Source organism: Stenella coeruleoalba (assembly GCF_951394435.1).
Source record: "Stenella coeruleoalba genome assembly, contig: scaffold_48, whole genome shotgun sequence".
In the NCBI taxonomy this organism is placed as follows: Eukaryota; Metazoa; Chordata; class Mammalia; order Artiodactyla; family Delphinidae; genus Stenella; species Stenella coeruleoalba.
The window spans coordinates 1,017,520-1,040,609 of record NW_027646083.1 but is presented as its reverse complement, the minus strand read 5'-3'; the positions used below and the strand labels follow the sequence as shown (position 1 = coordinate 1,040,609).

Genomic DNA, 23,090 nt, shown 5'->3' with positions numbered 1-23,090 from the left:
CTTTAACCTCCTGTTTGGCCCAGTTTGCAATTTCTGCGGAAGATGAACAGGAATAGCGAGAACCAATGAGAGACTAGCTGGAGGTGTCTGGACGGGCAAATTTAACTCTCATTTCCCACCAGGAAGAGGAAATAACCAAAGGCTCAGCGTGCCGTGCCGGATCCAGATTAGGGCCTGAAGCCATCCTGCGGTGTTGCGGCCAGGTCACAAGAAAGCGAGTTGAAGAAAGGAGCTCAGGGGCACTGTAATTCACAAACCTGCAGAGTTATAAATGACAGCTATCGTCCAAAAATAGACTGAAGTAAGGCTGCCAAGAGGACTTGAAAGCGGGGCAGAATTGCAGGAAACCGATTTCAGGAGGTAGACTGGAATTGCATTGAAAGCATAGGAAAAGAGGCAGAACGTCCACAATGATGCACTTGGCCAAAAAGGGCGTATGCGTTTTTTCCTGAATATATTCAGGAAAAAACGCATACGCCCTTTTTGGCCAACCAAGCAAGCTTGCAAAGGAAATCTGCACTACAATGAAGTCTCACTTCCCCCCGGTCAAAAGGGCCATCTGAAAAAAGGGTAAAATCCAGAAAGGCAGGACAGGCCATGGAGAACTGGGAGCCTTGTTATGCTGAAGGGCGGGATGTAAATTGCCAACAGACACTCGGGAGAAGTGTATGGTGTTTCCTGAAACATCTAAAAAACAAAGCAACAGAACCTAGGGCACTTCCACTTATGGTCCTATAGCTTAGGGAAATTAAAATCAAAAAGACACAGCCACCCCAAAGTTTGGAACGGCTCTGTTGACAAGAACCTCGTTTACAGTACAAGTTCAACATCGCAGAAAGTGAAAAATGGGTAAAGAAGTTGTGGTATTTACTTACAAAACAATATCACTCAGCAATGAAATCTGTGTCATCAGGCCCTTAGCAGCACAATGAGTGGATTCAGGTATGATGATTCTAACTGAAATAAGTCACACAGAAAAAGAAACATCATAAGATATCAGTAATACACGGAATGTAAACTTGGCTACACAGGAACTGAATTACAGAACAGAACAGTGTCTCAAATTTAGAAAACCAACTTATGCTTGCTTAAGGGGAAAGGTGAGTTGGGGTGCTGCATAAAACCAGAGATTGAAATGAGCACAGATAAAGTTCCTTAAGCCAAATATGGAATAGGCAAGAGCTACTCCTTGCTCAACGAAATGGACTCAACACCCCATATTAAACGCCTAAGAATGTACCTGACTAGTAAGTATCTTAAAACCTATGGATTGCTATGTCTCCGAAAGAGAATCAAGCATGTGTACAGGGGCATAAACGCAGCAGTGATAGGATTGGAGATGTTCGGTGAGCAAATGAAGACCCTTTGAAGTCATATTGCATGGTACCCATTCCACGGGTTTCAACTACCCAGGTTTTAGGTATTCTTCCTTCAGCTAAAACATGCATGTGGAACCCAGAGTATGATCAACCATGTGATCGGGAGACGTGTTCAAATATGTCTCAGTTTTCGTACCCTGGTACTCGGGTGCAACATTCCAGACGCTTTACTAACACTCTCCCGACTTGGAGAGTCAGTCCCTTTAACCTCCTGTTTGGCCCAGTTTGCAATTTCTGTGGAAGATGAACAGGAATAGCGAGAACCAATGAGAGACTAGCTGGAGGTGTCTGGATGGGCAAATTTAACTCTCATTTCCCACCAGGAAGAGGAATTAACCAAAGGCTCAGCGTGCCGTGCCGGAACCAGATTAGGGCCTGAAGCCATCCTGCGGTGTTGCGGCCAGCTCAAAAGAAAGCGAGTTGAAGAAAGGAGCTCAGGGGCACTGTAATTCACAAACCTGCAGAGTTATAAATGACAGCTATCGTCCAAAAATAGACTGAAGTAAGGCTGCCAAGAGGACTTGAAAGCGGGGCAGAATTGCAGGAAACCGATTTCAGGAGGTAGACTGGAATTGCATTGAAAGCATAGGAAAAGAGGCAGAACGTCCACAATGATGCACTTGGCCAAAAAGGGCGTATGCGTTTTTTCCTGAATATATTCAGGAAAAAACGCATACGCCCTTTTTGGCCAACCAAGCAAACTTGCAAAGGAAATCTGCACTACAATGAAGTCTCACTTCCCCCCGGTCAAAAGGGCCATCTGAAAAAAGTGTAAAATCCAGAAAGGCAGGACAGGCCATGGAGAACTGGGAGCCTTGTTATGCTGATGGGCGGGATGTAAATTGCCAACAGACACTCGGGAGAAGTGTATGGTGTTTCCTGAAACATCTAAAAAAGAAAGCAACAGAGCCTAGGGCACTTCCACTTATGGTCCTATAGCTTAGGGAAATTAAAATCAAAAAGACACAGCCACCCCAAAGTTTGGGACGCCTCTGTTTACAAGAACCTCGTTTACCGTACAAGTTCAATATCACAGAAAGTGAAAAATGCATAAAGAACTTGTGGTACTTACGTACAATGCAGTATCACTCAGCAATGAAATCTATGTCATCAGGCCCATAGCAGCATAATGAGTAGATTCAGGTACGATGATTCTAACTGAAATAAGTCACACAGAAAAAGAAACATCATAAGATATCACTAATACACGGAATGTAAACTTGGCTACACAGGAACTGCATTCCAAAACAGAACAGGGTCTCAAATTTAGAAAACCAACTTATGCTTGCTTAAGGGGAAAGGTGAGTTGGGGTGCTGCATAAAACCAGAGATTGAAATGAGCACAGATAAAGTTCCTTAAGCCAAATATGGAATAGACAAGAGCTACTCCTTGCTCAATGAAATGGACTAAACACCGCATATTAAACGCCTAAGAATGTACCTGACTAGTAAGTATCTTAAAACCTATGGATTGCTATGTCTCCGAAAGAGAATCAAGCATGTGTACAGGGGCATAAACGCAGCAGTGATAGGATTGGAGATGTTCGGTGAGCAAATGAAGACCCTTTGAAGTCATATTGCATGGTACTCATTACACGGGTCTTAAGTCTCCAGGTTTAAGGTATTCTTCCTTCAGCTAAAACATGCATGTGGAACCCAGAGTATGATCAACCATTTGATCGGGAGACGTGTTCAAATATGTCTCAGTTTTCGTACCCTGGTACTCGGGTGCAACATTCCAGACGCTTTACTAACACTCTCCCGACTTGGAGAGTCAGTCCCTTTAACCTCCTGTGTGGCCCAGTTTGCAATTTCTGTGGAAGATGAACAGGAATAGCGAGAACCAATGAGAGACTAGCTGGAGGTGTCTGGATGGGAAATTTAACTCTCATTTCCCACCAGGAAGAGGAATTAACCAAAGGCTCAGCGTGCCGTGCCGGAACCAGATTAGGGCCTGAAGCCATCCTGCGGTGTTGCGGCCAGCTCAAAAGAAAGCGAGTTGAAGAAAGGAGCTCAGGGGCACTGTAATTCACAAACCTGCAGAGTTATAAATGACAGCTATCGTCCAAAAATAGACTGAAGTAAGGCTGCCAAGAGGACTTGAAAGCGGGGCAGAATTGCAGGAAACCGATTTCAGGAGGTAGACTGGAATTGCATTGAAAGCATAGGAAAAGAGGCAGAACGTCCACAATGATGCACTTGGCCAAAAAGGGCGTATGCGTTTTTTCCTGAATATATTCAGGAAAAAACGCATACGCCCTTTTTGGCCAACCAAGCAAGCTTGCAAAGGAAATCTGCACTACAATGAAGTCTCACTTCCCCCCGGTCAAAAGGGCCATCTGAAAAAAGTGTAAAATCCAGAAAGGCAGGACAGGCCATGGAGAACTGGGAGCCTTGTTATGCTGATGGGCGGGATGTAAATTGCCAACAACCACTCGGGAGAAGTGTATGGTGTTTCCTGAAACATCTAAAAAACAAAGCAACAGAGCCTAGGGCACTTCCACTTATGGTCCTATAGCTTAGGGAAATTAAAATCAAAAAGACACAGCCACCCCAAAGTTTGGGACGCCTCTGTTTACAAGAACCTCATTTACCGTACAAGTTCAACATCGCAGAAAGTGAAAAATGGGTAAAGAAGTTGTGGTATTTACTTACAAAACCATATCACTCAGCAATGAAATCTGTGTCATCAGGCCCTTAGCAGCACAATGAGTGGATTCAGGTATGATGATTCTAACTGAAATAAGTCACACAGAAAAAGAAACATCATAAGATATCAGTAATACACGGAATGTAAACTTGGCTACACAGGAACTGAATTACAGAACAGAACAGTGTCTCAAATTTAGAAAACCAACTTATGCTTGCTTAAGGGGAAAGGTGAGTTGGGGTGCTGCATAAAACCAGAGATTGAAATGAGCACAGATAAAGTTCCTTAAGCCAAATATGGAATAGACAAGAGCTACTCCTTGCTCAACGAAATGGACTCAACACCCCATATTAAACGCCTAAGAATGTACCTGACTAGTAAGTATCTTAAAACCTATGGATTGCTATGTCTCCGAAAGAGAATCAAGCATGTGTACAGGGGCATAAACGCAGCAGTGATAGGATTGGAGAGGTTCGGTGAGCAAATGAAGACCCTTTGAATTCATATTGCATGGTACCCATTCCACGGGTTTCAACTACCCAGGTTTTAGGTATTCTTCCTTCAGCTAAAACATGCATGTGGAACCTAGAGTATGATCAACCATGTGATCGGGAGACGTGTTCAAATATGTCCCAGTTTTCGTACCCTGGTACTCAGGTGCAACATTCCAGACGCTTTACTAACACTCTCCCCACTTGGAGAGTCAGCGCCTTTAACCTCCTGTTTGGCCCAGTTTGCAATTTCTGCGGAAGATGAACAGGAATAGCGAGAACCAATGAGAGACTAGCTGGAGGTGTCTGGACGGGCAAATTTAACTCTCATTTCCCACCAGGAAGAGGAAATAACCAAAGGCTCAGCGTGCCGTGCCGGATCCATATTAGGGCCTGAAGCCATCCTGCGGTGTTGCGGCCAGCTCAAAAGAAAGCGAGTTGAAGAAAGGAGCTCAGGGGCACTGTAATTCACAAACCTGCAGAGTTATAAATGACAGCTATCGTCCAAAAATAGACTGAAGTAAGGCTGCCAAGAGGACTTGAAAGCGGGGCAGAATTGCAGGAAACCGATTTCAGGAGGTAGACTGGAATTGCATTGAAAGCATAGGAAAAGAGGCAGAACGTCCACAATGATGCACTTGGCCAAAAAGGGCGTATGCGTTTTTTCCTGAATATATTCAGGAAAAAACGCATACGCCCTTTTTGGCCAACCAAGCAAACTTGCAAAGGAAATCTGCACTACAATGAAGTCTCACTTCCCCCCGGTCAAAAGGGCCATCTGAAAAAAGTGTAAAATCCAGAAAGGCAGGACAGGCCATGGAGAACTGGGAGCCTTGTTATGCTGATGGGCGGGATGTAAACTGCCAACAGACACTCTGGAGAAGTGTATGGTGTTTCCTGAAACATCTAAAAAACAAAGCAACAGAGCCTAGGGCACTTCCACTTATGGTCCTATAGCTTAGGGAAATTAAAATCAAAAAGACACAGCCACCCCAAAGTTTGGGACGCCTCTGTTTACAAGAACCTCGTTTACTGTACAAGTTCAATATCACAGAAAGTGAAAAATGCATAAAGAACTTGTGGTACTTACGTACAATGCAGTATCACTCAGCAATGAAATCTATGCCATCAGGCCCGTAGCAGCATAATGAGTAGATTCAGGTACGATGATTCTAACTGAAATAAGTCACACAGAAAAAGAAACATCATAAGATATCACTAATACACGGAATGTAAACTTGGCTACACAGGAACTGCATTCCAAAACAGAACAGGGTCTCAAATTTAGAAAACCAACTTATGCTTGCTTAAGGGGAAAGGTGAGTTGGGGTGCTGCATAAAACCAGAGATTGAAATGAGCACAGATTAAGTTCCTTAAGCCAAATATGGAATAGACAAGAGGTACTCCTTGCTCAACGAAATGGACTCAACACCGCATATTAAACGCCTAAGAATGTACCTGACTAGTAAGTATCTTAAAACCTATAGATTGCTATGTCTCCGAAAGAGAATCAAGCATGTGTACAGGGGCATAAAAGCAACAGTGATAGGATTGGAGAGGTTCGGTGAGCAAATGAAGACCCTTTGAAGTCATATTGCATGGTACCCATTCCACGGGTTTCAACTACCCAGGTTTTAGGTATTCTTCCTTCAGCTAAAACATGCATGTGGAACCCAGAGTATGATCAACCATGTGATCGGGAGACGTGTTCAAATATGTCTCAGTTTTCGTACCCTGGTACTCGGGTGCAACATTCCAGATGCTTTACTAACACTCTCCCCACTTGGAGAGTCAGCGCCTTTAACCTCCTGTTTGGCCCAGTTTGCAATTTCTGCAGAAGATGGACAGGAATAGCGAGAATCAATGAGAGGCTAGCTGCAGGTGTCTGGACGGGCAAATTTAACTCTCTTTTCCCACCAGGAAGAGGAATTAACCAAAGGCTCAGCATGCCGGGCCGGAACCAGATTAGGGCCCGAAGCCATCCTGCGGTGTTGCGGCCAGGTCACAAGAAAGCGAGTTGAAGAAAGGAGCTCAGGGGCACTGTAATTCACAAACCTGCAGAGTTATAAATGACAGCTATCGTCCAAAAATAGACTGAAGTAAGGCTGCCAAGAGGACTTGAAAGCGGGGCAGAATTGCAGGAAACCGATTTCAGGAGGTAGACTGGAATTGCATTGAAAGCATAGGAAAAGAGGCAGAACGTCCACAATGATGCACTTGGCCAAAAAGGGCGTATGCGTTTTTTCCTGAATATATTCAGGAAAAAACGCATACGCACTTTTTGGCCAACCAAGCAAGCTTGCAAAGGAAATCTGCACTACAATGAAGTCTCACTTCCCCCCGGTCAGAAAGGCCATCTGTAAAAAGTGTAAAATCCAGAAAGGTAACAGGCCATTGAGAACTGGGAGCCTTGTTATGCTGATGAGCGGGATGTAAATTGCCAACAGACACTTGGGAGAAGTGTATGGTGTTTCCTGAAACATCTAAAAAACAAAGCAACAGAGCCTAGGGCACTTCCACTTATGGTCCTATAGCTTAGGGAATTTAAAATCAAAAAGACACAGCCACCCCAAAGTTTCGAATGGCTCTGTTTACAAGAACCTCGTTTACAGTACAAGTTCAACATCGCAGAACGTGAAAAATGGATAAAGAAGTTGTGGTATTTACTTACAAAGCAATATCACTCAGCAATGAAATCTGTGTCATCAGGCCCTTAGCATCACAATGAGTGGATTCAGGTATGATGATTCTAACTGAAATAAGTCACATAAAAAAGAAACATCATAAGATATCACTAATACACGGAATGTAAACTTGGCTACACAGGAACTGCATTCCAAAACAGAACAGGGTCTCAAATTTAGAAAACCAACTTATGCTTGCTTAAGGGGAAAGGTGAGTTGGGGTGCTGCATAAAACCAGAGATTGAAATGAGCACAGATAAAGTTCCTTAAGCCAAATATGGAATAGACAAGAGCTACTCCTTGCTCAAAGAATTGGACTCAACACCGCATATTAAACGCCTAAGAATGTACCTGACTAGTAAGTATCTTAAAACCTATAGATTGCTATGTCTCCGAAAGAGAATCAAGCATGTGTACAGGGGCATAAACGCAGCAGTGATAGGATTGGAGAGGTTCGGTGAGCAAATGAAGACCCTTTGAAGTCATATTGCATGGTACCCATTCCACGGGTTTCAACTACCCAGGTTTTAGGTATTCTTCCTTCAGCTAAAACATGCATGTGGAACCCAGAGTATGATCAACCATGTGATCGGGAGACGTGTTCAAATATGTCTCAGTTTTCGTACCCTGGTACTCGGGTGCAACATTCCAGACGCTTTACTAACACTCTCCCCACTTGGAGAGTCAGCGCCTTTAACCTCCTGTTTGGCCCAGTTTGCAATTTCTGCGGAAGATGAACAGGAATAGCGAGAACCAATGAGAGGCTAGCTGCAGGTGTCTGGACGGGCAAATTTAACTCTCATTTCCCACCAGGAAGAGGAATTAACCAAAGGCTCAGCATGCCTGGCCGGAACCAGATTAGGGCCTGAAGCCATCCGGCGGTGTTGCGGCCAGGTCACAAGAAAGCGAGTTGAAGAAAGGAGCTCAGGGGCACTGTAATTCACAAACCTGCAGAGTTATAAATGACAGCTATCGTCCAAAAATAGACTGAAGTAAGGCTGCCAAGAGGACTTGAAAGCGGGGCAGAATTGCAGGAAACCGATTTCAGGAGGTAGACTGGAATTGCATTGAAAGCATAGGAAAAGAGGCAGAACGTCCACAATGATGCACTTGGCCAAAAAGGGCGTATGCGTTTTTTCCTGAATATGTTCAGGAAAAAACGCATACGCCCTTTTTGGCCAACCAAGCAAGCTTGCAAACGAAATCTGCACTACAATGAAGTCTCACTTCCCCCCGGTCAAAAGGGCCATCTGAAAAAAGTGTAAAATCCAGAAAGGCAGGACAGGCCATGGAGAACTGGGAGCCTTGTTATGCTGAAGGGCGGGATGTAAATTGCCAACAACCACTCGGGAGAAGTGTATGGTGTTTCCTGAAACATCTAAAAAACAAAGCAACAGAACCTAGGGCACTTCCACTTATGGTCCTATAGCTTAGGGAAATTATAATCAAAAAGACACAGCCACCCCAAAGTTTGGGACGCCTCCGTTTACAAGAACCTCGTTTACCGTACAAGTTCAATATCACAGAAAGTGAAAAATGGATAAAGAACTTGTGGTACTTACGTACAATGCAGTATCACACAGCAATGAAATCTATGTCATCAGGTCCGTAGCAGCATAATGAGTGGATTCAGGTACGATGATTCTAACTGAAATAAGTCACACAGAAAAAGAAACATCATAAGATATCACTAATACACGGAATGTATACTTGGCTACACAGGAACTGCATTCCAAAACAGAACAGGGTCTCAAATTTAGAAAACCAACTTATGCTTGCTTAAGGGGAAAGGTGAGTTGGGGTGCTGCATAAAACCAGAGATTGAAATGAGCACAGATAAAGTTCCTTAAGCCAAATATGGAATAGACAAGAGCTACTCCTTGCTCAACGAAATGGACACAACACCGCATATTAAACGCCTAAGAATGTACCTGACTAGTAAGTATCTTAAAACCTATGGATTGCTATGTCTCCAAAAGAGAATCAAGCGTGTGTACAGGGGCATAAACGCAGCAGTGATAGGATTGGAGAGGTTCGGTGAGCAAATGAAGACCCTTTGAAGTCATATTGCATGGTACCCATTACACGGGTCTCAACTCTCCAGGTTTAAGGTATTCTTCCTTCAGCTAAAACATGCATGTGGAACCCAGAGTATGATCAACCATGTGAACGGGAGACGTGTTCAAATATGTCTCAGTTTTCGTACCCTGGTACTCGGGTGCAACATTCCAGACGCTTTACTAACACTCTCCCGACTTGGAGAGTCAGTCCCTTTAACCTCCTGTTTGGCCCAGTTGGCAATTTCTGCGGAAGATGAACAGGAATAGCGAGAACCAATGAGAGGCTAGCTGGAGGTGTCTGAACGGGCAAATTTAACTCTCATTTCCCACCAGGAAGAGGAATTAACCAAAGGCTCAGCATGCCGGGCCAGAACCAGATTAGGGCCTGAAACCATCCTGCGGTGTTGCGGCCAGGTCACAAGAAAGCGAGTTGAAGAAAGGAGCTCAGGGGCACTGTAATTCACAAACCTGCAGAGTTATAAATGACAGCTATCGTCCAAAAATAGACTGAAGTAAGGCTGCCAAGAGGACTTGAAAGCGGGGCAGAATTGCAGGAAACCGATTTCAGGAGGTAGACTGGAATTGCACTGAAGGCATAGGAAAAGAGGCAGAACGTCCACAATGATGCACTTGGCCAAAAAGGGCGTATGCGTTTTTTCCTGAATATATTCAGGAAAAAACGCATACGCCCCTTTTGGCCAACCAAGCAAGCTTACAAAGGAAATCTGCACTACAATGAAGTCTCACTTCCCCCCAGTCAAAAGGGCCATCTGAAAAAAGTGTAAAATCCAGAAAGGCAGGACAGGCCATGGAGAACTGGGAGCCTTGTTATGCTGATGGGCGGGATGTAAATTGCAAACAACCACTCGGAGAAGTGTATGGTGTTTCCTGAAACATCTAAAAAACAAAGCAACAGAGCCTAGGGCACTTCCACTTATGGTCCTATAGCTTAGGGAATTTAAAATCAAAAAGACACAGCCACCCCAAAGTTTGGAATGGCTCTGTTTACAAGAACCTCGTTTACAGTACAAGTTCAACATCGCAGAAAGTGAAAAATGGATAAAGAAGTTGTGGTATTTACTTACAAAGCAATATCACTCAGCAATGAAATCTGTGTCATCAGGCCCTTAGCAGCACAATGAGTGGATTCAGGTATGATGATTCTAACTGAAATAAGTCACACAGAAAAAGAAACATCATAAGATATCAGTAATACACGGAATGGAAACTTGGCTACACAGGAACTGAATTACAGAACAGAACAGGGTCTCAAATTTAGAAAACCAACTTATGCTTGCTTAAGGGGAAAGGTGAGTTGGGGTGCTGCATAAAACCAGAGATTGAAATGAGCACAGATAAAGTTCCTTAACCCAAATATGAAATAGACAAGAGCTACTCCTTGCTCAACGAAATGGACTCAACACCGCATATTAAACGCCTAAGAATGTACCTGACTAGTAAGTATCTTAAAACCTATGGATTGCTATGTCTCCGAAAGAGAATCAAGCATGTGTACAGGGTCATAAACGCAGCAGTGATAGGATTGGAGAGGTTCGTGAGCAAATGAAGACCCTTTGAAGTCATATTGCATGGTACCCATTCCACGGGTTTCAACTACCCAGGTTTTAGGTATTCTTCCTTCAGCTAAAACATGCATGTGGAACCCAAGTATGATCAACCATGTGAACGGGAGACGTGTTCAAATATGTCTCAGTTTTCCTCCCCTGGTACTCGGGTGCAACATTCCAGACGCTTTACTAACACTCTCCCGACTTGGAGAGTCAGTCCCTTTAACCTCCTGTTTGGCCCAGTTTGCAATTTCTGCGGAAGATGAACAGGAATAGCGAGAACCAATGAGAGGCTAGCTGGAGGTGTCTGGACGGGCAAATTTAACTCTCATTTCCCACCAGGAAGAGGAAATTACCAAAGGCTCAGTGTGCCGTGCCGGAACGAGATTAGGGCCTGAAGCCATCCTGCGGTGTTGCGGCCAGCTCACAAGAAAACGAGTTGAAGAAAGGAGCTCAGGGGCACTGTAATTCACAAACCTGCAGAGTTATAACTGACAGCTATCGTCCAAAAATAGACTGAAGTAAGGCTGCCAAGAGGACTTGAAAGCGGGGCAGAATTGCAGGAAACCGATTTCAGGAGGTAGACTGGAATTGCATTGAAAGCATAGGAAAAGAGGCCGAACGTCCACAATCATGCACTTGGCCAAAAAGGGCGTATGCGTTTTTTCCTGAATATATTCAGGAAAAAACGCATACGCCCTTTTTGACCAACCAAGCAAGCTTGCAAAGGAAATCTGCACTACAATGAAGTCTCACTTCCCCCCGGTCAAAAGGGCCATCTGAAAAAAGTGTAAAATCCAGAAAGGCAGGACAGGCCATGGAGAACTGGGAGCCTTGTTATGCTGATGGGCGGGATGTAAATTGCCAACAACCACTCGGGAGAAGTGTATGGTGTTTCCTGAAACATCTAAAAAACAAAGCAACAGAGCCTAGGGCACTTCCACTTATGGTCCTATAGCTTAGGGAAATTAAAATCAAAAAGACACAGCCACCCCAAAGTTTGGAACGGCTCTGTTTACAAGAACCTCGTTTACAGTACAAGTTCAACATCGCAGAAAGTGAAAAATGGGTAAAGAAGTTGTGGTATTTACTTACAAAGCAATATCACTCAGCAATGAAATCTGTGTCATCAGGCCCTTAGCAGCACAATGAGTGGATTCAGGTATGATGATTCTAAGTGAAATAAGTCACACAGAAAAAGAAACATCATAAGATATCAGTAATACACGGAATGGAAACTTGGCTACACAGGAACTGAATTACAGAACAAAACAGGGTCTCAAATTTAGAAAACCAACTTATGCTTGCTTAAGGGGAAAGGTGAGTTGGGGTGCTGCATAAAACCAGAGATTGAAATGAGCACAGATAAAGTTCCTTAAGCCAAATATGGAATAGACAAGAGCTACTCCTTGCTCAACGAAATGGACTCAACACCGCATATTAAACGCCTAAGAATGTACCTGACTAGTAAGTATCTTAAAACCTATGGATGGCTATGTCTCCGAAAGAGAATCAAGCATGTGTACAAGGGCATAAACGCAGCAGTGATAGGATTGGAGAGGTTCGTGAGCAAATGAAGACCCTTTGAAGTCATATTGCATGGTACCCATTCCACGGGTTTCAACTACCCAGGTTTTAGGTATTCTTCCTTCAGCTAAAACATGCATGTGGAAACCAAGTATGATCAACCATGTGAACGGGAGACGTGTTCAAATATGTCTCAGTTTTCTTCCCCTGGTACTCGGGTGCAACATTCCAGACGCTTTACTAACACTCTCCCGACTTGGAGAGTCAGTCCCTTTAACCTCCTGTTTGGCCCAGTTTGCAATTTCTGCGGAAGATGAACAGGAATAGCGAGAACCAATGAGAGGCTAGCTGGAGGTGTCTGGACGGGCAAATTCAACTCTCATTTCCCACCAGGAAGAGGAATTAACCAAAGGCTCAGCATGCCGGGCCGGAACCAGATTAGGGCCTGAAGCCATCCTGCGGTGTTGCGGCCAGGTCACAAGAAAGCGAGTTGAAGAAAGGAGCTCAGGGGCACTGTAATTCACAAACCTGCAGAGTTATAAATGACAGCTATCGTCCAAAAATAGACTGAAGTAAGGCTGCCAAGAGGACTTGAAAGCGGGGCAGAATTGCAGGAAACCGATTTCAGGAGGTAGACTGGAATTGCATTGAAAGCATAGGAAAAGAGGCAGAACGTCCACAATGATGCACTTGGCCAAAAAGGGCGTATGCGTTTTTTCCTGAATATATTCAGGAAAAAACGCATACGCCCTTTTTGGCCAACCAAGCAAGCTTGCAAAGGAAATCTGCACTACAATGAAGTCTCACTTCCCCCCGGTCAAAAGGGCCATCTGAAAAAAGTGTAAAATCCAGAAAGGCAGGACAGGCCATGGAGAACTGGGAGCCTTGTTATGCTGATGGGCGGGATGTAATTTGCCAAAAACCACTCGGGAGAAGTGTATGGTGTTTCCTGAAACATCTAAAAAACAAAGCAACAGAACCTAGGGCACTTCCACTTATGGTCCTATAGCTTAGGGAAATTAAAATGAAAAAGACACAGCCACCCCAAAGTTTGGAACGGCTCTGTTTACAAGAACCTCGTTTACAGTACAAGTTCAACATCGCAGAAAGTGAAAAATGGATAAAGAAGTTGTGGTATTTACTTACAAAGCAATATCACTCAGCAATGAAATCTGTGTCATCAGGCCCTTAGCAGCACAATGAGTGGATTCAGGTATGATGATTCTAACTGAAATAAGTCACACAGAAAAAGAAACATCATAAGATATCAGTAATACACGGAATGTAAACTTGGCTACACAGGAACTGAATTACAGAACAGAACAGGGTCTCAAATTTAGAAAACCAACTTATGCTTGCTTAAGGGTAAAGGTGAGTTGGGGTGCTGCATAAAACCAGAGATTGAAATGAGCACAGATAAAGTTCCTTAAGCCAAATATGGAATAGACAAGAGCTACTCCTTGCTCAACGAAATGGACTCAACACCGCATATTAAACGCCTAAGAATGTACCTGACTAGTAAGTATCTTAAAACCTATAGATTGCTATGTCTCCGAAAGAGAATCAAGCATGTGTACAGGGGCATAAACGCAGCAGTGATAGGATTGGAGAGGTTCAGTGAGCAAATGAAGACCCTTTGAAGTCATATTGCATGGTACCCATTCCACGGGTTTCAACTACCCAGATTTTAGGTATTCTTCCTTCAGCTAAAACATGCATGTGTAACCCAGAGTATGATCAACCATGTGATCTGGAGACGTGTTCAAATATGTCTCAGTTTTCCTCCCCTGGTACTCGGGTGCAACATTCCAGACGCTTTACTAACACTCTCCCGACTTGGAGAGTCAGTCCCTTTAACCTCCTGTTTGGCCCAGTTTGCAATTTCTGCGGAAGATGAACAGGAATAGCGAGAACCAATGAGAGGCTAGCTGGAGGTGTCTGGACGGGCAAATTCAACTCTCATTTCCCACCAGGAAGAGGAATTAACCAAAGGCTCAGCATGCCGGGCCGGAACCAGATTAGGGCCTGAAGCCATCCTGCGGAGTTGCGGCCAGGTCACAAGAAAGCGAGTTGAAGAAAGGAGCTCAGGGGCACTGTAATTCACAAACCTGCAGAGTTATAAATGACAGCTATCGTCCAAAAATAGACTGAAGTAAGGCTGCCAAGAGGACTTGAAAGCGGGGCAGAATTGCAGGAAACCGATTTCAGGAGGTAGACTGGAATTGCATTGAAAGCATAGGAAAAGAGGCAGAACGTCCACAATGATGCACTTGGCCAAAAAGGGCGTATGCGTTTTTTCCTGAATATATTCAGGAAAAAACGCATACGCCCTTTTTGGCCAACCAAGCAAGCTTGCAAAGGAAATCTGCACTACAATGAAGTCTCACTTCCCCCCGGTCAAAAGGGCCATCTGAAAAAAGTGTAAAATCCAGAAAGGCAGGACAGGCCATGGAGAACTGGGAGCCTTGTTATGCTGATGGGCGGGATGTAAATTGCCAAGAACCACTTGGGAGAAGTGTATGGTGTTTCCTGAAACAACTAAAAAACAAAGCAACAGAACCTAGGGCACTTCCACTTATGGTCCTATAGCTTAGGGAAATTAAAATGAAAAAGACACAGCCACCCCAAAGTTTGGAACGGCTCTGTTTACAAGAACCTCGTTTACAGTACAAGTTCAACATCGCAGAAAGTGAAAAATGGATAAAGAAGTTGTGGTATTTACTTACAAAGCAATATCACTCAGCAATGAAATCTGTGTCATCAGGCCCTTAGCAGCACAATGAGTGGATTCAGGTATGATGATTCTAACTGAAATAAGTCACACAGAAAAAGAAACATCATAAGATATCACTAATACACGGAATGTAAACTTGGCTACACAGGAACTGCATTCCAAAACAGAACAGGGTCTCAAATTTAGAAAACCAACTTATGCTTGCTTAAGGGGAAAGGTGAGTTGGGGTGCTGCATAAAACCAGAGATTGAAATGAGCACAGATAAAGTTCCTTAAGCCAAATATGGAACAGACAAGAGCTACTCCTTGCTCAACGAAATGGACTCAAAACCCCATATTAAACGCCTAAGAATGTACCTGACTAGTAAGTATCTAAAAACCTATGGATTGCTATGTCTCCGAAAGAGAATCAAGCATGTGTACAGGGGCATAAACGCAGCAGTGATAGGATTGGAGAGGTTCGGTGAGCAAATGAACACCCTTTGAAGTCATATTGCATGGTACCCATTCCACGGGTTTCAAATACCCAGGTTTAAGGTATTCTTCCTTCAGCTAAAACATGCATGTGGAACCTAGATTATGATCAACCATGTGATCGGGAGACGTGTTCAAATATGTCTCAGTTTTCGTACCCTGGTACTCGGGTGCAACATTCCAGACGCTTTACTAACACTCTCCCCACTTGGACAGTCAGCGCCTTTAACCTCCTGTTTGGCCCAGTTTGCAATTTCTGCGGAAGATGAACAGGAATAGCTAGAACCAATGAGAGGCTAGCTGGAGATGTCTGGACGGGCAAATTTAACTCTCATTTCCCACCAGGAAGAGGAAATAACCAAAGGCTCAGCGTGCCGTACCGGAACCAGATTAGGGCCTGAAGCCATCCTGCGGTGTTGCGGCCAGCTCAAAAGAAAGCGAGTTGAAGAAAGGAGCTCAGGGGCACTGTAATTCACAAACCTGCAGAGTTATAAATGACAGCTATCGTCCAAAAATAGACTGAAGTAAGGCTGCCAAGAGGACTTGAAAGCGGGGCAGAATTGCAGGAAACCGATTTCAGGAGGTAGACTGGAATTGCATTGAAAGCATAGGAAAAGAGGCAGAACGTCCACAATGATGCACTTGGCCAAAAAGGGCGTATGCGTTTTTTCCTGAATATATTCAGGAAAAAACGCATACGCCCTTTTTGGCCAACCAAGCAAGCTTGCAAAGGAAATCTGCACTACAATGAAGTCTCACTTCCCCCCGGTCAAAAGGGCCATCTGATAAAAGTGTAAAATCGAGAAAGGCAGGACAGGCCATGGAGAACTGGGAGCCTTGTTATGCTGATGGGCGGGATGTAAATTGCCAACAGACACTCAGGAGAAGTGTATGGTGTTTCCTGAAACATCTAAAAAACAAAGCAACAGAGCCGAGGGCACTTGCGCTTATGGTCCTATAGCTTAGGGAAATTAAAATCAAAAAGACACAGCCACCCCAAAGTTTGGGACGCTTCCGTTTACAAGAACCTCGTTTACCATACAAGTTCAATATCACAGAAAGTGAAAAATGGATAAACAACTTGTGGTACTTACGTACAATGCAGTATCACGCAGCAATGAAATCTATGTCATCAGGCCCGTAGCAGCATAATGAGTGGATTCAGGTACGATGATTCTAACTGAAATAAGTCACACAGAAAAAGAAACATCATAAGATATCACTAATACACGGAATGTAAACTTGGCTACACAGGAACTGCATTCCAAAACAGAACAGGTTCTCAAATTTAGAAAACCAACTTATGCTTGCTTAAGGGGAAAGGTGAGTTGGGGTGCTGCATAAAACCAGAGATTGAAATGAGCACAGATAAAGTTCCTTAAGCCAAATATGGAATACACAAGAGCTACTCCTTGCTCAACGAAATGGACACAAAACCCCATATTAAACGCCTAAGAATGCACCTGACTAGTAAGTATCTTAAAACCTATGGATTGCTATGTCTCCGAAAGAGAATCAAGCATGTGTACAGGGGCATAAACGCAGCAGTGATAGGATTGGAGAGGTTCGTGAGCAAATGAAGACCCTTTGAAGTCATATTGCATGGTACCCATTCCACGGGTTTCAACTACCCAGGTTTAAGGTATTCTTCCTTCATCTAAAACATGCATGTGGAACCTAGAGTATGATCAACCATGTGATCGGGAGACGTGTTCAAATATGTCTCAGTTTTCGTACCCTGGTACTCGGGTGCAACATTCCAGACGCTTTACTAACACTCTCCCCACTTGGAGAGTCAGTCCCTTTAACTTCCTGTTCGGCCCAGTTTGCAATTTCTGTGGAAGATGAACAGGAATAGCGAGAACCAATGAAAGACTAGCTGGAGGTGTCTGGATGGGCAAATATAACTCTCATTTCCCACCAGGAAGAGGAATTAACCAAAGGCTCAGCGTGCCGTGCCAGAACCAGATTAGGGCCTGAAGACATCCTGCGGTGTTGCGGCCAGGTCACAAGAAAGCGAGTTGAAGAAAGGAGCTCAGGGGCACTGTAATTCACAAACCTGCAGAGTTATAAATGACAGCTATCGTCCAAAAATAGACTGAAGTAAGGCTGCCAAGAGGACTTGAAAGCGGGGCAGAATTGCAGGAAACCGATATCAGGAGGTAGACTGGAATTGCATTGAAAGCATAGGAAAAGAGGCAGAACGTCCACAATGATGCACTTGGCCAAAAAGGGCGTATGCGTTTTTTCCTGAATATATTCAGGAAAAAACGCATACGCCCTTTTTGGCCAACCAAGCAAGCTTGCAAAGGAAATCTGCACTACAATGAAGTCTCACTTCCCCCCGGTCAAAAGGGCCATCTGAAAAACGTGTAAAATCCAGAAAGGCAGGACAGGCCATGGAGAACTGGGAGCCTTGTTATGCTGATGGGCGGGATGTAAATTGCCAACAACCACTTGGGAGAAGTGTATGGTGTTTCCTGAAACATCTAAAAAACAAAGCAACAGAACCTAGGGCACTTCCACTTATGGTCCTATAGCTTAGGGAAATTAAAATCAAAAAGACACAGCCACCCCAAAGTTTGGAACGGCTCTGTTTACAAGAAACTCGTTTACAGTACAAGTTCAACATCGCAGAAAGTGAAAAATGGATAAAGAAGTTGTGGTATTTACTTACAAAGCAATATCACTCAGCAATGAAATCTGTGTCATCAGGCCCTTAGCATCACAATGAGTGGATTCAGGTATGATGATTCTAACTGAAATAAGTCACACAGAAAAAGAAACATCATAAGATATCAGTAATACACAGAATGGAAACTTGGCTACACAGGAACTGAATTACAGAACAGAACAGGGTCTCAAATTTAGAAAACCAACTTATGCTTGCTTAAGGGGAAAGGTGAGTTGGGGTGCTGCATAAAACCAGAGATTGAAATGAGCACAGATAAAGTTCCTTAAGCCAAATATGGAATGGACAAGAGCTACTCCTTGCTCAACGAAATGGACTCAACACCGCATATTAAACGCCTAAGAATGTACCTGACTAGTAAGTATCTTAAAACCTATGGATTGCTATGTCTCCGAAAGAGAATCAAGCATGTGTACATGGGCATAAATGCAGCAGTGATAGGATTGGAGGGGTTCGTGAGCAAATGAAGACCCTTTGAAGTCATATTGCATGGTACCCATTCCACGGGTCTCAACTCTCCAGGTTTAAGGTATTGTTCCTTCAGCTAAAACATGCATGTGGAACCCAGAGTATGATCAACCATGTGATCGGGAGACGTGTTCAAATATGTCTCAGTTTTCGTACCCTGGTACTCGGGTTCAACATTCCAGACGCTTTACTAACACTCTCCCCACTTGGAGAGTCAGTCCCTTTAACCTCCTGTTTGGCCCAGTTTGCAATTTCTGTGGAAGATGAACAGGAATAGCGAGAACCAATGAGAGACTAGCTGGAGGTGTCTGGATGGGCAAATTTAACTCTCATTTCCCACCAGGAAGAGGAATTAACCAAAGGCTCAGTGTGCCGTGCCGGAACCAGATTAGGGCCTGTAGACATCCTGCGGTGTTGCGGCCAGGTCACAAGAAAGCGAGTTGAAGAAAGGAGCTCAGGGGCACTGTAATTCACAAACCTGCAGAGTTATAAATGACAGCTATCGTCCAAAAATAGACTGAAGTAAGGCTGCCAAGAGGACTTGAAAGCGGGGCAGAATTGCAGGAAACCGATATCAGGAGGTAGACTGGAATTGCATTGAAGGCATAGGAAAAGAGGCAGAACGTCCACAATGATGCACTTGGCCAAAAAGGGCGTATGCGTTTTTTCCTGAATATATTCAGGAAAAAACGCATACGCCCTTTTTGGCCAACCAAGCAAACTTGCAAAGGAAATCTGCACTACAATGAAGTCTCACTTCCCCCCGGTCAAAAGGGCCATCTGAAAAAAGTGTAAAATCCAGAAAGGCAGGACAGGCCATGGAGAACTGGGAGCCTTGTTATGCTGATGGGCGGGATGTAAATTGCCAACAGACACTCAGGAGAAGTGTATGGTGTTTCCTGAAACATCTAAAAAACAAAGCAACAGAGCCGAGGGCACTTGCGCTTATGGTCCTATAGCTTAGGGAAATTAAAATCAAAAAGACACAGCCACCCCAAAGTTTGGGACGCCTCCGTTTACAAGAACCTCGTTTACCGTACAAGTTCAATATCACAGAAAGTGAAAAATGGATAAAGAACTTGTGGTACTTACGTACAATGCAGTATCACTCAGCAATGAAATCTATGTCATCAGGCCCGTAGCAGCATAATGAGTGGATTCAGGTACGATGATTCTAACTGAAATAAGTCACACAGAAAAAGAAACATCATAAGATATCACTAATACACGGAATGTAAACTTGGCTACACAGGAACTGCATTCCAAAACAGAACAGGGTCTCAAATTTAGAAAACCAACTTATGCTTGCTTAAGGTGAAAGGTGAGTTGGGGTGCTGCATAAAACCAGAGATTGAAATGAGCACAGATAAAGTTCCTTAAGCCAAATATGGAATACACAAGAGCTACTCCTTGCTCAACGAAATGGACACAAAACCCCATATTAAACGCCTAAGAATGCACCTGACTAGTAAGTATCTTAAAACCTATGGATTGCTATGTCTCCGAAAGAGAATCAAGCATGTGTACAGGGGCATAAACGCAGCAGTGATAGGATTGGAGAGGTTCGTGAGCAAATGAAGACCCTTTGAAGTCATATTGCATGGTACCCATTCCACGGGTTTCAACTACCCAGGTTTAAGGTATTCTTCCTTCAGCTAAAACATGCATGTGGAACCTAGAGTATGATCAACCATGTGATCGGGAGACGTGTTCAAATATGTCTCAGTTTTCGTACCCTGGTACTCGGGTGCAACATTCCAGACGCTTTACTAACACTCTCCCCACTTGGAGAGTCAGTCCCTTTAACTTCCTGTTTGGCCCAGTTTGCAATTTCTGTGGAAGATGAACAGGAATAGCGAGAACCAATGAAAGACTAGCTGGAGGTGTCTGGATGGGCAAATATAACTCTCATTTCCCACCAGGAAGAGGAATTAACCAAAGGCTCAGCGTGCCGTGCCAGAACCAGATTAGGGCCTGAAGACATCCTGCGGTGTTGCGGCCAGGTCACAAGAAAGCGAGTTGAAGAAAGGAGCTCAGGGGCACTGTAATTCACAAACCTGCAGAGTTATAAATGACAGCTATCGTCCAAAAATAGACTGAAGTAAGGCTGCCAAGAGGACTTGAAAGCGGGGCAGAATTGCAGGAAACCAATTTCAGGAGGTAGACTGGAATTGCATTGAAAGCATAGGAAAAGAGGCAGAACGTCCACAATGATGCACTTGGCCAAAAAGGGCGTATGCGTTTTTTCCTGAATATATTCAGGAAAAAACGCATACGCCCTTTTTGGCCAACCAAGCAAGCTTGCAAAGGAAATCTGCACTACAATGAAGTCTCACTTCCCCCCGGTCAAAAGGGCCATCTGAAAAACGTGTAAAATCCAGAAAGGCAGGACAGGCCATGGAGAACTGGGAGCCTTGTTATGCTGATGGGCGGGATGTAAATTGCCAACAACCACTTGGGAGAAGTGTATGGTGTTTCCTGAAACATCTAAAAAACAAAGCAACAGAACCTAGGGCACTTCCACTTATGGTCCTATAGCTTAGGGAAATTAAAATCAAAAAGACACAGCCACCCCAAAGTTTGGAACGGCTCTGTTTACAAGAAACTCGTTTACAGTACAAGTTCAACATCGCAGAAAGTGAAAAATGGATAAAGAAGTTGTGGTATTTACTTACAAAGCAATATCACTCAGCAATGAAATCTGTGTCATCAGGCCCTTAGCATCACAATGAGTGGATTCAGGTATGATGATTCTAACTGAAATAAGTCACACAGAAAAAGAAACATCATAAGATATCAGTAATACACGGAATGGAAACTTGGCTACACAGGAACTGAATTACAGAACAGAACAGGGTCTCAAATTTAGAAAACCAACTTATGCTTGCTTAAGGGGAAAGGTGAGTTGTGGTGCTGCATAAAACCAGAGATTGAAATGAGCACAGATAAAGTTCCTTAAGCCAAATATGGAATGGACAAGAGCTACTCCTTGCTCAACGAAATGGACTCAACACCGCATATTAAACGCCTAAGAATGTACCTGACTAGTAAGTATCTTAAAACCTATGGATTGCTATGTCTCCGAAAGAGAATCAAGCATGTGTACATGGGCATAAATGCAGCAGTGATAGGATTGGAGGGGTTCGTGAGCAAATGAAGACCCTTTGAAGTCATATTGCATGGTACCCATTCCACGGGTCTCAACTCTCCAGGTTTAAGGTATTGTTCCTTCAGCTAAAACATGCATGTGGAACCCAGAGTATGATCAACCATGTGATCGGGAGACGTGTTCAAATATGTCTCAGTTTTCGTACCCTGGTACTCGGGTTCAACATTCCAGACGCTTTACTAACACTCTCCCCACTTGGAGAGTCAGTCCCTTTAACCTCCTGTTTGGCCCAGTTTGCAATTTCTGTGGAAGATGAACAGGAATAGCGAGAACCAATGAGAGACCAGCTGGAGGTGTCTGGATGGGCAAATTTAACTCTCATTTCCCACCAGGAAGAGGAATTAACCAAAGGCTCAGCGTGCCGTGCCGGAACCAGATTAGGGCCTGTAGACATCCTGCGGTGTTGCGGCCAGGTCACAAGAAAGCGAGTTGAAGAAAGGAGCTCAGGGGCACTGTAATTCACAAACCTGCAGAGTTATAAATGACAGCTATCGTCCAAAAATAGACTAAAGTAAGGCTGCCAAGAGGACTTGAAAGCGGGGCAGAATTGCAGGAAACCGATATCAGGAGGTAGACTGGAATTGCATTGAAGGCATAGGAAAAGAGGCAGAACGTCCACAATGATGCACTTGGCCAAAAAGGGCGTATGCGTTTTTTCCTGAATATATTCAGGAAAAAACGTATACGCCCTTTTTGGCCAACCAAGCAAACTTGCAAAGGAAATCTGCACTACAATGAAGTCTCACTTCACCCCGGTCAAAAGGGCCATCTGAAAAAAGTGTAAAATCCAGAAAGGCAGGACAGGCCATGGAGAACTGGGAGCCTTGTTATGCTGATGGGCGGGATGTAAATTGCCAACAGACACTCAGGAGAAGTGTATGGTGTTTCCTGAAACATCTAAAAAACAAAGCAACAGAGCCGAGGGCACTTGCGCTTATGGTCCTATAGCTTAGGGAAATTAAAATCAAAAAGACACAGCCACCCCAAAGTTTGGGACGCCTCCGTTTACAAGAACCTCGTTTACCGTACAAGTTCAATATCACAGAAAGTGAAAAATGGATAAAGAACTTGTGGTACTTACGTACAATGCAGTATCACTCAGCAATGAAATCTATGTCATCAGGCCCGTAGCAGCATAATGAGTGGATTCAGGTACGATGATTCTAACTGAAATAAGTCACACAGAAAAAGAA

General features: G+C 43.9%; 1 long non-coding RNA gene across 22 annotated transcripts in view; it reads right to left on the bottom strand.

Moving 5' to 3' along the window:
* The window catches only part of LOC307181352, a 1,649,813-nt gene that overhangs the window by 612,917 nt on the left and 1,013,806 nt on the right, over positions 1 to 23,090 (bottom strand). For all 22 annotated transcript variants that reach the window (XR_013826479.1, XR_013826480.1, XR_013826505.1 and 19 more), the window contains one exon: positions 11,929 to 12,006. This is a non-coding gene — a long non-coding RNA (uncharacterized lncRNA). The remainder of the gene's footprint in view (positions 1 to 11,928; positions 12,007 to 23,090) is intronic.